Below are 13,672 nucleotides of genomic sequence, written 5' to 3' on the forward strand. Positions count from 1 at the left end.
AAAACTCCCACTCAGAGCTCCGCTCCAGAAACAGGCCCCGCTAGCCTTTCACCTGCCTCCCTCAGGCATATGTTTCACATTAACGACGTTCCTTCTTGCACTCTTAAGATCATCACGCTGAAGATGAGAAGGCTCACCCGCCCACAAGGAAGGGACCTTACCTTCTGGCCTCATGTATGCAGTCCTTTTGGATAACATACTATCACAATAGTACATAACATACTATCACAATCCATTTTCCCTGCCTTTTAAACTTGTATTCTTCGACAACTGCATACGTGTATACACTGAGTGGAGGCATTTTCACCCCCATGGCCCTCTCTCATTCCCCTCCCCCTTCAACAAGCCCCTCCTACTTTGATGCCTTTTGCTGTTTTGGACCCACTGAATTTAACTACAGTTGCTTGCATGAACATGAATGGGGCTTATTTACTGGAACGTGTACAACTCATCAGAGGCAACTGAGGAAAAGGACAGCCCACGCCCACCTAACTCCTTTCAGTATTAGCGTGTTTTAACCAGGCACTTGACCACACTTTCCTCCACTGGCTCAGCATGTCATGATGTCAAAAGTACAGGTTCCTCATCTGTTGTAGCCCATCCTCCTGAGTACACAGTCTTCATAGTGTGGTCTCGGGTGACTGCTCCTGCCACATACCTGACATTTCAGGTAGCATAAGAAAGGAAGGGATAAAGAGAGTCACATTTATTCAGTAGGGACATTTCCCAGAGAAGTTTGACATCAATCTGCCTATCTATCTATCTATCTATCTATCTATCTATCTATCTATCTATCTATCTATCTATCTGGTCTGTGTGTGTGTGTGTGTGTGTGTGTGTGTATATGTGTGTGTGTGTAGATGCTCTGCAAATGTGTGGAGATCAGAGGACAATTCACTGGACACAGTTGTTCTATCATGTGGGGCCAGGAATAGAACTCAGGTCACCAGGCTTGGCAGCAAATGCCTTTACCGACTGAGCCATCTTGAAAGCTCCACACAATTCTTCAGTCATATGACCATAGTTTGCTGTAAGGAAGCAGGGAATATGCTAAATATGAATGAACATATGTATGTTTTCAACAATGAGTTAGGAGGAGAAGTAAAAAAATACCACCAATCTCAGTGGGAGATGGCCAGAGCTTGCTCCTTTGGTTTCAAAAAGTATAAAATATAGAACAAACTACAATACACGGTCCTCCTTCAAATATACTGAAAACTCCAAGGTCCAAGTTTTCTCAACAGACTCATGTTGAGGAAAATGTTGCGATTGCACAGAAATTGTTGCTGTGTCAAGTCCTATACTTTAATTTTTTTTTTTTTTAGTATCCTTTAAATTTTTTTTTTCCTTCGGTACCACTCTGCCCCATATCCCTCTCCTAGTCCACTGATAGCAGAGGTACTCCTCCCCTACTATCTGACACTAGCCTACCAGGTCTCATCAGGACTGTCTGGATCTTCTTTCTCTGTGGCCTACTTAGGTCACCTCAGTAGGGGGGAGATGATCAAAGAGCTGGCCACTGAGTCCATGTCAGAGACAGCCCCTGCTCCCCTTACTAGGAACCCACACAGAGACTGAACTGCCCATGGGCTACCTCTGAGCAAGGGGTCTAGGTCCTCTTCATGCATCATCCTTAGTTGATTCATCTGTCTCTGCAAAACCACCTGAGCCCAGATTTTTGGCTCTGTTGGTCTCCTTGTGGAGCTCCTGTCCCCTCCAGGTCTTTCTATCTCCCCCTTCTTCCATAAAATTCCCTGCACTCTGCCCAAAGTTTGGTTATGAGTCTTAGCATCTGCTTTGATACACTGCTGGGTAGAGTCTTTCAGAGTCCCTCTGTGATAGGCTCCTGTCCTGTTCCCTGTCTTCTTCTTCCGATGTCTATCATGTTTGCAACCACTTGGGATATCAATCTGGCACTTTCTTAGAAAGTTAGGAATAGTGCTACCTCAAGATCCAGCTATAGCACTTCCTAGGCATATACCCAAAAGATGCTCAACCATACAACAAGAACATTTGCTCAACTATGTTCATAGTAGCTTTATTCATAATAGCCGGAATCTGGGAACAACCTAGATGTCCCTCAACTGAAGAATGAATACAGAACTTGTGGTACATTTACACAATGGAATACTACTCAACTATCAAAAACAAGAAAATCATGACATTTGCAGGCACATGGATGGAACTAGAAAAGATTATCCTGAGTGAGGTATCCCAGAAGCAGAAAGACACACATGGTATATACTCACTTAAAGTGGATATTAGCCATATAATATAGGATAAACATACTAAAATCTATAGTCTTAAAGAAGCTAAATAACAAGGAGGACCCTAGGGAAGAGGCTTAATCCTATACTTCAGTTTAACCATCGATGTCAGTGCCACTGAAAGTGTCATGTAAGCCAGGACTACTGGTCATGCTTTGCAGCGGGATAAGTGCCTGACTCTTCTACACTGGCCTGCCCCCCAGACCCCAGCACTGTCTGCTGTCTGGGCTGAGAAAGGTTGGAGACCTCTGTACATTGACTTCATTCATCCCAATGTGTCAAATCATCCTGCTTCTTCAGAGAGTCAGTCCCTCCTCCAAACAATTTTTCCCTTACATCCCTTCCTGGGACCCTCTTGTTATTATTAATAGTAATAATAATTCATTGTGCCATTGTAATGAGCCAGGTATCATGCTAAGTTACACAAGAACACAATCATTCAATTGACCCTTATAATGAACTGAGACAAGTGTTCTAAAAAGCAATCTATGGCTGAGAAAGTTGAACCAAAGAGATAGGATATTTGAAACATTGACAAATTCATTAAAATATATTGCAGGCCAGGGTCAGAGAGCTGATGGGTGACTAAATCAGGATGTAAGCCCATGTGCAACCTTTGCATTATCCATGGGAAGTGAGTCTTGACCCTCTTAAGACTCCTTCCTGGAGGGACTCTGAGTGTTTGATCCACTCAAGCTCCAGTGTCCTGGGATCATTAGGAGTGGCAAAGTGCCGTGGCTTCTCACTGGCTCTCTAGGAAGTACTACCTAGGCCTTTGCTGCTGGCTTCTTTTCTAAAAGCACGTCCTCCCCCAGCCAAGACCTTTATGCATCTTTAGAATTCCTGGACTTGACTTCTTAGTATTCTTTGCTGGAGCAAGTCAGCAATTTGTGGTTTCCCGGCAATGGCTCTGTGCTCTATTATAGAACTTGGCTTGTTTGCATTTCCATTATGAGGCAGGGCAGCAGCCTGGGTCTCAATTAGCCAGGCGACCTGAAGCTATTCTGGTTGAGTCCTGTGGTCAGGTCACCTGCCCCAAGCGCTCAGAGTATGACCCACAGGATAGGACAGAAGATCCAGCCTCACTGTCAGAAAGATAAAACTCAAACAAATCTGTAATTCTTACCCAGAAAAAAGACTCTTGTGATGGGGGTGTTTCACATGTTCTTTTGTTAGTTTGAAGGAAAACAAGTAGGTTTAAATGCAAAGTGGCAGAGTGAAGGGGTGAAGTAGGGGGCACAGCAACGCCATCTCCAGGAAAGAGGGACAATACCATGTATTGACTTTCCAGATGTGCAGACCCTTTAATGCAACACTCGCATAAGAATTCATCTCACAGCTATCCTGTGCATTGTGATGTACACACAAACACATCTGCCCTATTTTATTGTGTGTGCATACATGAGCTTGTGTGTATGTGTGTGTACATGCATATGTGGAGGCCAGAGGTCAACACTGGGTCTCTTCCTCAGTGGCTTCCTCACATTTATTTATTTACTTACTTACTTAGTATTTATTTATCTGTTTAATTTTACTTGGGGATGATGAAATGGCTTAGCCACTAAGAGAATTAGCCAGCAAACTTGATAACCTGAGTTTGGTCCTCAGAACCTACAGGGTATAAAGAGAGAACAGAATCCCACTGGTTGACCTCTGAACACCATACATGAACCTTGGCATGTTCATGTATGGCAGGTAGGTAGATAGACATGTAAAACAATTGATTAATTAATGTTATTTTAAAATTTTATTTGTCTTAGTGCCTGAGGACATGAGGCAGGGGAAGGAGCAGGAAAATTGCTTAGCAGATAAAAACGCTTGCTGCAGAGGCCTGACAACCTGAGCTTGGATCTCTGGAGCCCATGTGAAAAAAGCCAGATACAGTAACACACATCTCTAATCCTAGCACTCTCCAGAAAAGAAAGCAAGGATTGACTGCTGAAGTGGCTCTCTAAATCCACAAACATGCCAACACACACACACACACACACACACACACACACACATTGATGAAATAAAAAGTAAGTAAATAATATTTTTTAAATATATATAAGGGCCAGCAGATGGCAAAGGGTAATGGCATTTGTCACACAAATGCCTGGTGACCTAAGTTCAATTTATGAAATCCATGTAAATGTGGAAGAAGAAAAGGGATTCCACAAAGTTGGCATCTAGCCTCTATGTACATATGATGGCATAAGCATCCACATACACATATCACGTACACACACAATAGTAGTCATTAGTATAACAAATTATATTTCAAAATACAGGACCAGTGAGATGGGTCAGTGAGTAAACATGCTTGCTGTAAGCCTGATAACTCAGACCCTTTGAAACACAAGCAGAAGTGGAAGGAAAGAACTGCATGAAGTTAACCTCCAGTCTTCACAGGGTGCTGGAGCATGTGTGTGTCCACCTGCACATAATACACATACACATAAATAGTAGTTTAATTTTTAGAATACTGTCATAGAGATGGTTTCTATCGCTGAGATAAAACACCATTTGTTTGGGGAAAGAAAAAAATCACGATTTGCAGTAAATCATCCAGGAAGTCAGGGCAGGAACCTGGAGGCAGGAGCTGATGCAGAGGCCATGGAAGGGATGCTGCTTACTGGCTTGCTCTCCACAGCTTGCTCTGCCTGCTTTCTTATATACCCCAGTACCTCCTACCCAGGGATGGCACCACCCACAACAGGCTGGGCCCTCTCATACCAATCACTAATTAAGATAATGCACTACAGACTTGCCTACAGACAAGTCTTATGGAATTGTTTTTCTCAATCGAGAGTCTCTTGTACCAATTTAACATAAACTATCCAGGACAAAATACAGATAACATCTATAACCATCACTTCAGAGGCACAGATCAGAGACATGCATTCAAGCCTGTGCTATAGGTAGCTCAGAATCAAATGCTGCCCCTCTAGACTGGTGCAAAGGCATTTGCACAGATCCCTGAAAGCTGAGCTGCCTACCATGTGGGAAGCACCCTGTCAGCTTCCCAGAAAATTCTGTCTTTCACACATTTTCTTTCATGCATGAGCTCTGTAAGGATCCGCATCTTGATCTACAGAGGAAACTTAAGTGTGAGGAATTATTGAGACTAGGCTCCAGCAGCCAGGAATAAAATACTAAAATGGTGCTGGGAAGGCATTTGGGGGTTTGGTGTTGTCTTACTTTGTTTTTGCAGTGCCAGGGATCAACCTCAGGCTTCACACATACCCTGAGCCACCCAATGACATTTGACAGCATTCTATAGATGTGTTTAGCATCTTCAATCAGTTGGCTTTATGTAAATGACATTGTACAATGGAAGTAGAGAGTAGAAAAGTGGTTCTGGGCTGGCAAAAGGGCAGGAATTAAGAGGTATTGGTCAAAGGGCACAGCTGTCAGGAATACATGTTGGAGATCTATTAACAACATGGAATAAAATAACATACTTTATATTTGAAAAATTAAAAAGATTACATTTTAAACATGTTCACTACAAAAATATGTTTTAGCTTCACTTTATCATTCTATAATATATTCACATATGGAAATATCTCAAACCTCTCCAATATTTAAAATTATTAATTAAAATATTAAATTTAGGTGTGGTGGTACACACCTGATGGAAAGGCTATAAGATCAAGACCTAGACTACATAGCAAAATCCTATTCGAAGAAAATGCTGGGGATAGCATCCCTGCCTAACACGTTGGAAGCCCTAGGTTCAGCCCAGGCTCCAATTGGTGGACATGGTGGTATATGCCTGAAACCCAGCATTTGGAAAGCAGAGGTGGGAGATTCTGAAGCTCAAGACGGCGCTGATTCATACGAAGAAAGCATTCAGCCTGGCACACAGAGTACGTGTAATGTAAACACGTTTTATTTGTTTTGGTTTTTTGAAACAGGATTTTACTCTGAAGCCCAGGCTGACCTAGAATTCACTATGGAGCCTAGGTGCACCTTGAACTTGTGACAATCTTCCTGCCTCAGTCTTCTAAGTGCTAGGATTACAGCCACAAGTCACCATGCCTGGCAAATGTTTATATGACTGTGTTTTCCAGAAATGTTGCTAACTTGGAAGCAGACAGCTAAACACAGATCTAGTAAGAATTACAGCTTGGATATGAAGAAGAGAAAAGAGGGATTAGAGAATTAAGTAACAGAGCAACAGCTGGAGAATCTGAGGAAACGTTAGGCGAGTGAGAATCCTGGCGTGAGAGCACTGGCCAATTAACAATAGCGGTGGGTTCCTTGGTGCTTACTGTATGCCAGGGCATCCTGAGTGTTCCCGTCCAATAACAGTTCACAAAACAATACAGTGAGACACACACTCACATTGTTGTCACTTCAGAGAGAAACAGAATATTATGGAGAGAATAAACCGCTTGCCCAACAACCAACAACTACTTGATGAGCCCAGATCCCAAACTCCAGACTCGGAGATGCAAGTCTTTTTTCTTTAAAAAAAATTTTTTTAGATTTACTTATGAGTGTTTGCTTGCATGTATAAATGTATGTCCACCGTGTGTGTGTGTGTGTGTGCCTGGTGCCTTGGAGATCAAAAGAAGGTGTTGGATCCTCTGGAACTGAAGTTATGATGTTTGTGAGCCACCATATAGGTGTTGAGAATTGAACCTGGGTCTTCTGCAGAGCATCAAATACTCTTAACCACTGAGCCATCTCTCCACCCCATCCCCAAATCTTCCTTTGTAATAACTGTGCTGTACTGTGAACAACAATCTGGGGAAGAAGAAGAAAACCCTCAAGTGTCAAGGAAACCACTCCAAAGGGGAACGAGGATGCCTGCAGAAAGATGGAGCAGCATGTTTTGCTTGTCAACACTCACTCTATGACAAGGGCTGTTGGTGCTTGAAGTAATCATTTAGTGGTCCCCCATATTCTAAGCAACAAGGATGTCAACCTCCATCTATACACTGAAATTGGACTACAGAAGCCAAATGATTAAAAGATTTCTATGGTTCAGTGTGTTCTCCACCTACCCTACAGCTAGTCCTCAAGTTTCTGAGAGGAAAATTGGCCAAGATATATTTGGCAGAATCAGAACCTTCACACTGGCTTCTGACCTGAGAAGTGAGAGCCTTTATCATAGAAAAGGTCAAGTGGAAACCTGGCTGCTCATAGCCCTAGGCAAGTCAAGATGGTAAATCAGAAGCAATACCACATCTCAGAGGGAACACCACCAAACACAATTTAAGGGTGAAAGTCTGCTCACTCCCGTTTTTATCTCCAAGTCTAAATGCTATGGGAAGCAGACTCAGCAAAGTGACGGCGGACTACCACAATTGTAAACCGACTTGTAACCTTGACTGTAGCTACCACGCTGAGTGGAGATCTTGAACACACCCCCTGGCTGTACTGAAGTACATGGAAGGGTGGCCACTGACCTGACAGGTGGGCTGGTGCTCCCCACCAGTACAGAGGATCAAACAAAGCAGTTTACTTGTCTCTAGAAAGAATAGTTCTCTCTCGCTCTCTTCCTCCTCTGCAAGACCCTTACCATCTTCAGACTCAAGAGAATATCATCATGGGCTTATTAGGAAGTTAGGGTTTATGGTGGTGGTCCTGGCAAATAAGAAGGAGAAATTTCAAATCATGACTGAATATTCCTTAGAGTAGGAGAAAATTTCAAAGAAGATCGGGGTGCCATATGGGAGAAGTTTCTAGGAGTTCAGTAGTCTAGAACATGAAGAACACCCCTTCCAAGGTGAAGGACAAGTTGTGTATCCGCACTGCCATCATGGGAGGAAGAACAGTGCTTAGTGGATTCTGCAGACTGCACAGAGGAGGAGACAAATGGGCTTGTTCCATTCATCTAACGACCTGGAAGGCTGTCAGGTTTGAGACTGAGAGTCTGTACTAAGAACCTCCATGACCCTCGGGCACGGAACCCAGACCTGTGTGACAAAAGGAGACTGTACAAAATCTCTAGAGCGCCGTGAAAGGGGAGCTGCAGTCCTAAGTGTTGAAGAGCAGTCCTGCCCTCTGAGGTAGCGAGAGACTAACTCACAGCTGGAAGTCGATCTTGGGGCACCCAGGATCCTAGTGGAGTATGCATGGCTTCACAGTGGGATGACATGTCCCCTAGACTTTCACCTACCAAGAAGGTACCCAGGTCCTACATCTCCTAATGTCTATAGTATCCCTTATGTGGCAGATGTGATCAATTATACATTTTGATTGTTTGTTGAGACAAGGTTTCATATTCAGGGTCTCTTAACCTTGAATTCACCAAGTAGCCAACAATGACCTTAAAATCTTGATCCCCCTGCCTTAACCTCCCTGTGCTGGGATTACAGGTGTGCCCACCACACTCCTCCCCTGTGCTGGGACTACCGATGAACATCACCACATACTTCCTCATGCTGGGGTTACAGGTGTGCTCTACCGCACCAGCCGTTCCTTAAGCTACAGATCTAAAATTGGGAAATTTTTAATGGATTATTCTCATGAGTCCTAAATGTTATTGTGTGTGTCATTTTTAATATTTGCCTTGTTATACAGCCCAGGTTGACCACAGAATCACTTTGTAGCCGAGGCTGGCCTCCAATTAGTGATCCTCCTGCCTCAACCTCCCAAGTGCTGGGATTACAAGTGTGTACCACCACACTTGTCTAATACACATCTTTATAAGAGAAGCTGAGGTAGGCTTACCACACAGAGAAGGGAATTTAAAGTATGTGATGCTTTGAATGAGAGTGTCCTTTGTAGGCTCAGGTGTTTGAACATGCAGTCCCCTGTTGGTGGCACTGTTTGGATGTTTAGGAGTCACTGGCAGAAGTATGTCTTGTGTGCAGACTTTGAGGTTTTGAAGTCTGCTGTCATTCCCCGTGCATTCTTTCGGCTTCCAGCTTCCAGTGTGAAGTGTGAGCTCTTAGCTTCTGTTCCTGTCACCGTGTTGCCATCATGGACTCTTAAACCCTCTACAACTATAATCCTAAATAAATTCTTCTGTAAGTTGCTTTGGTCAGGGCTTTATCACAGGAACACAGAGACCTTGAAACAGAGACTGGAGTGATGCAGCCACAGTCAAGAAACACCGGGAGCCATCAGAACCTGGAAAAGGCAGGAACAGACTCTCCTTTCTGAGCTTCCAGGGGGAATGTAGCCCAGTGGCACCTTGATTTCAGCTCAATCATAACGAGTTTAAACTTCTGACCCCCAGAACGAGGAGATAATTTTGTAGTGTTACCATATACTAAAGTGATAGTTCTGTGTTCTAGAAGCCACTAATAAGTAGAACATCAAATTAGTATACACATCTGTACCTGCCCATGGTCGGCATTTTATCAGCTCTACCAAGCCGTGAAGATGACAGCAGTAATCCACTGTATGATGGAAATGGGACATTTGATTCGGAACATAAAACACAATGATAAAAAAAAAAAAAATAGACCCAGAAGGCTCCCATGCAACCTACTTCTGTTGCACTGAGACTTCTTCCACTCACACCTATGTCCTAGAGGAGGGAGGCTGAGACTATCCAAGAAAAACTACTAACAAAGAAAAAAAAAAACAAAAAACAAACAAACAAAACCTCTGGCCAGTGAGATTGCTCAGCAGATAAAATCACTTGTTGTACAAGCCTTGTTATAAAACCCTTGTTGTACAAGGGTTCAATCCAAAGAACTTACAACATGGTAAGAGAAAATCAAATCCTGAAAATGTTCTCTGATCTCCTCATGCATGCCATAGAATGATTGTGTGCCTGCACACATATCAAACACACACACACACACTTTTTTTTTAAAGAAAACTCAAATCTACTTCATAGATGGAATGCTACAATTTTTAGGTACTAATTAAGAATGGAGGTGCTGGGACTGTAACTCAGTTACTCAAGTGCTTGCCTACTATGCGCAACGCCCTGGGTTCAATCTACAGCACTTCGTAAAGTTAGTCATACGGTGGCATGAGACTGTAGTCCCGGCACTTAGAAGGTAAAGTCAGGAAGGTCAAAAGTTCAAGGTCATTCTCAGTTATATTGCAAGTTTGAGGCCAGGCTCCACTACATGAAACCCTGTCTCAAAACAAAATCCCCCAAAACTAGACAGGTGCTTCATGACTCAGTATCTTTAAAAATAACAGTGAAGTGAGATCCTTGCAATGAATGCAGCTACAGTGATGGCTCGTGACTATTTCCTCTGCAAGGGAAGGAAAGCAGCTTGGAGTTTTTACTTAGTCTCTTGAGCAGTAGTGAATGCCTAGCAGGCTGGTCAGAGACTGAGAAGAAGCAGAGCTCAGTGGTGAAGGCCCACAACCCTCTCAGGTAGCTGAGGCAGGAGAATCACAAGCTTGAGAGCTGCCTGAGCTATGAGATGTGCTCCAGGCCAGCCTGGGAAGCTTAGTGGAACACTTGGGATATGATTCAGTGGTAAAGCACACGTGAAGCCCCAGGCTCAGCACCGCAAAAGAAGAAATAAAGACATGAACCACTAATGCTGGAAGATTGAACCAAAGAGATCTGGACAAGAGGAGTCTCAAATCTGTGTTGGCTGCTATGGGTCTTACCTAGGTTAGCACCCACAGGAAAGTACTTGCCATAGAGGAAGCTCAGGAAGATGATTTATCTTGCGATGTCAGCCAGTCTGTGTCCTCAGCTACCCCAGAGCAAACACAACAAACACAGGAGCTGAGTGGCTGTGCTTGTTAAATGGGCTCAACAAGATGGGCTTCCTCTTACAAAAGCTGGCATTGTTGTTGCCCCTCTGAATGCCCAAAATCCAGCAGAAGGCCAGGGCTGAGCTCTTGGCATAACACCAGTTCTCAGGGAAACTGGTCACCCTGTCAGGAGCAGACTCAGTCTGGAGGAAGCAGTGAGATGATGCTGATTCTGAATACAATTCCTTCTTCCTAGCCCTCAGTTGTTTAATCCATTTATGCTGATGCTATGAAATGGGAACTTAGGGAAGAGAGAATGAAATAGGGCGAGCAAACACAAGGATAAGATAGATACTGTCCACCATGAAAAAGGGATGATTGTGCAAACATATTAATGAGGATATTGAAATTGAGGTCCTCATACAAAACACAACACACAGGGAAGGAGCTACAGAACAACCTTTGACCTGTGTGTGTGTGTGCTTTGTGAGACCAGAGTCTCCCTTTACAGGCCAGGATGGTCTAGAAGTCCTGGTGATCCCTCTTCAGCCTCTCCAGTGCTGAGATTACAGGAGTGAGCCACTATACCAAGAATAAGATTTAAGACAAAACCTTGCTATGTAGGCCAAACTGACTTTGAATTCCAAGTCCTCCTGAGTGTTACGATGACAAATATGTACCATCTTAGCTGGCTCCAAATTAAAATTCTAGTTACTGACAGTGGCTTGATCATATCAGTGAGCTAAGGTGAGTGAAGAGATCAGCTAGACCTGTGCAACCTTGTACTTTGGAGTCAAGGTGTCCCCCACATGAGTTACTTTTCTTGTTGTTGTTGTACTTGGACACAAGTTTAAGCCAATAGAAAGTCTTTATTAGCTGGCTGGTGAGCACAATAGAATCTCAGTGTGGCCCTGAATAAAGGCTCAGGGGGAACTTTTAAGCACAAAAACCATATACTGGATTAACTTGGCGAGAATGGTTAGCCAGAAGTGGAATTACAAAATCCAAAAAGTCAGGTTTAGGACATTTAGAGACTTTCCCAGAACTATGGACTCTGATGGTTAGGTCTTTGTTTTCATTCTGGCAGATATTGTTGTCTATGTGCCAAGTTTTATGGCCTGAATGATATGTCCGTCACGTCGTCAGTTGTGCTAAGGTCTTGTGGATAAGTAAGATCCAGGGCCTATTATAGCTATGACCAAATGTCTGGCAAGAAACAACTTAAGGAAGGAAGAGCTTATTTTGGCTCACAGTTTGAGGGCACGTAGTCCATCATGGTGAGAAAGAGGTGGCAGCAGGTATTCAAGGTAGCAGGTCAGGTTTCCTCCACAGTCAGGGAAGAGAAAGAGATAAAGGCTGGTGTTCTGCATACTTTCTCTTTTTAATTCAGTCTGGACTCAGTGAATGGTGCTGCCTAATTCAGAGTATTTTCTTCCTAGTTAACATCTGTGTTAAAAACCTCATACATATACTTCGAGATTTATCTCCTAGGTAATTCTAAATCATGCCAAATTAACAGTTAAGATTAATCATGACAGACCCTGAACACTAGCAATGCAACTATGACTAAAGCCTTGCCAAAAAGCCGATAAAAAGTCTCAGAGAGACGGGAGTGTAATCCAATGATAGAATATTTAATAGGTATGCACAAGGCCCTGGATTCTAACACACACACACACTATAAAGATTCAGAAATTTCAGATACATCTGATTGTGGTGGCATGCACTTGTATTGCCAGAACTCGGGAAGCTAAGGTAACAGGATGCCTGGGAGCCAGCTTTGGCTACACAGCAAGAACCTTCCTCTAAAGTAAAACAAAAGGAAATGGAGGGATGGAGAGAGGGAAAGAAAAAAGAAAGTTATTACAGAAACAATAAACCTAGTTAAGGAAGTGGTCTTGAATATACATGCATACACACGAGACACATACCCACATTTTCCTACATGAGATTGAGTTTGTCTTACTATTGTTATGATGAAACACCATGACCAAAAGCAACTTGGGGAGGAAAAAAGGTTTATTTAGCTTAACCTTACACATTACAATTCGTCACTGAAGGAAATCAGAATAGAGACTCAAACAGGGCAGGAACCTGGAGGCAGAAGCTGATACAGAGGCCATGGAGGGATGCTGCTTAGTGGCTTGCTCTTTATGGCTTACTCAGCCTGCTTTCTTACAGAACCCAAGACCACCAGTCCAGGGATGGCACCATCCACAATGGGCCTCCCACATCAATCACTAATTGCGAAAATGTCCTATAAGGCCTGCCTACAACCCAATCTTATGGAGGCATTTCCTTAATTGAGTTTCCCTCCTCTCTGATGACTTTAGCTTGTATCAAGTTGACATAAAACTATCCAGACAAGGACTGAACATAATCCAGCTCCAGTCCCCGAGTCCTGAGGAGCAAACACAGGGCCTCTTAAATGCTAAGCTAGCACTTCACCACTGAGCCACAATGCTAGCCCAGACTGATGGGATTTAACTCATCAACCAGAGACAATGAAAGGAATTAATTCACTATCTAGGTTTACTAAGGCATTAACGGGCTGGGAAAATGCAGGTGTCTTGAATAAAAACCATAAGCTAGAGGCTGGAGAAAAAGGCTCAATGGTTTAGAGTACTGACTGCCCTTCCCAAGGACCTTATTTGGATCCCAGGATGCACATAGCAGCTTACAATTATCTGTGATTCCAGTTCCAGAGGATCCAACCCCCTCTTCTCGTCTCTGCAAGCGCTATATACATATGCGGCACATACATACATGCAGGCAAAACAGTCATACGC

Source organism: Psammomys obesus, unplaced genomic scaffold (genome assembly GCF_907164565.1).
Source record: "Psammomys obesus unplaced genomic scaffold, mPsaObe1.curated_primary_1811, whole genome shotgun sequence".
NCBI lineage: Eukaryota > Metazoa > Chordata > Mammalia > Rodentia > Muridae > Psammomys > Psammomys obesus.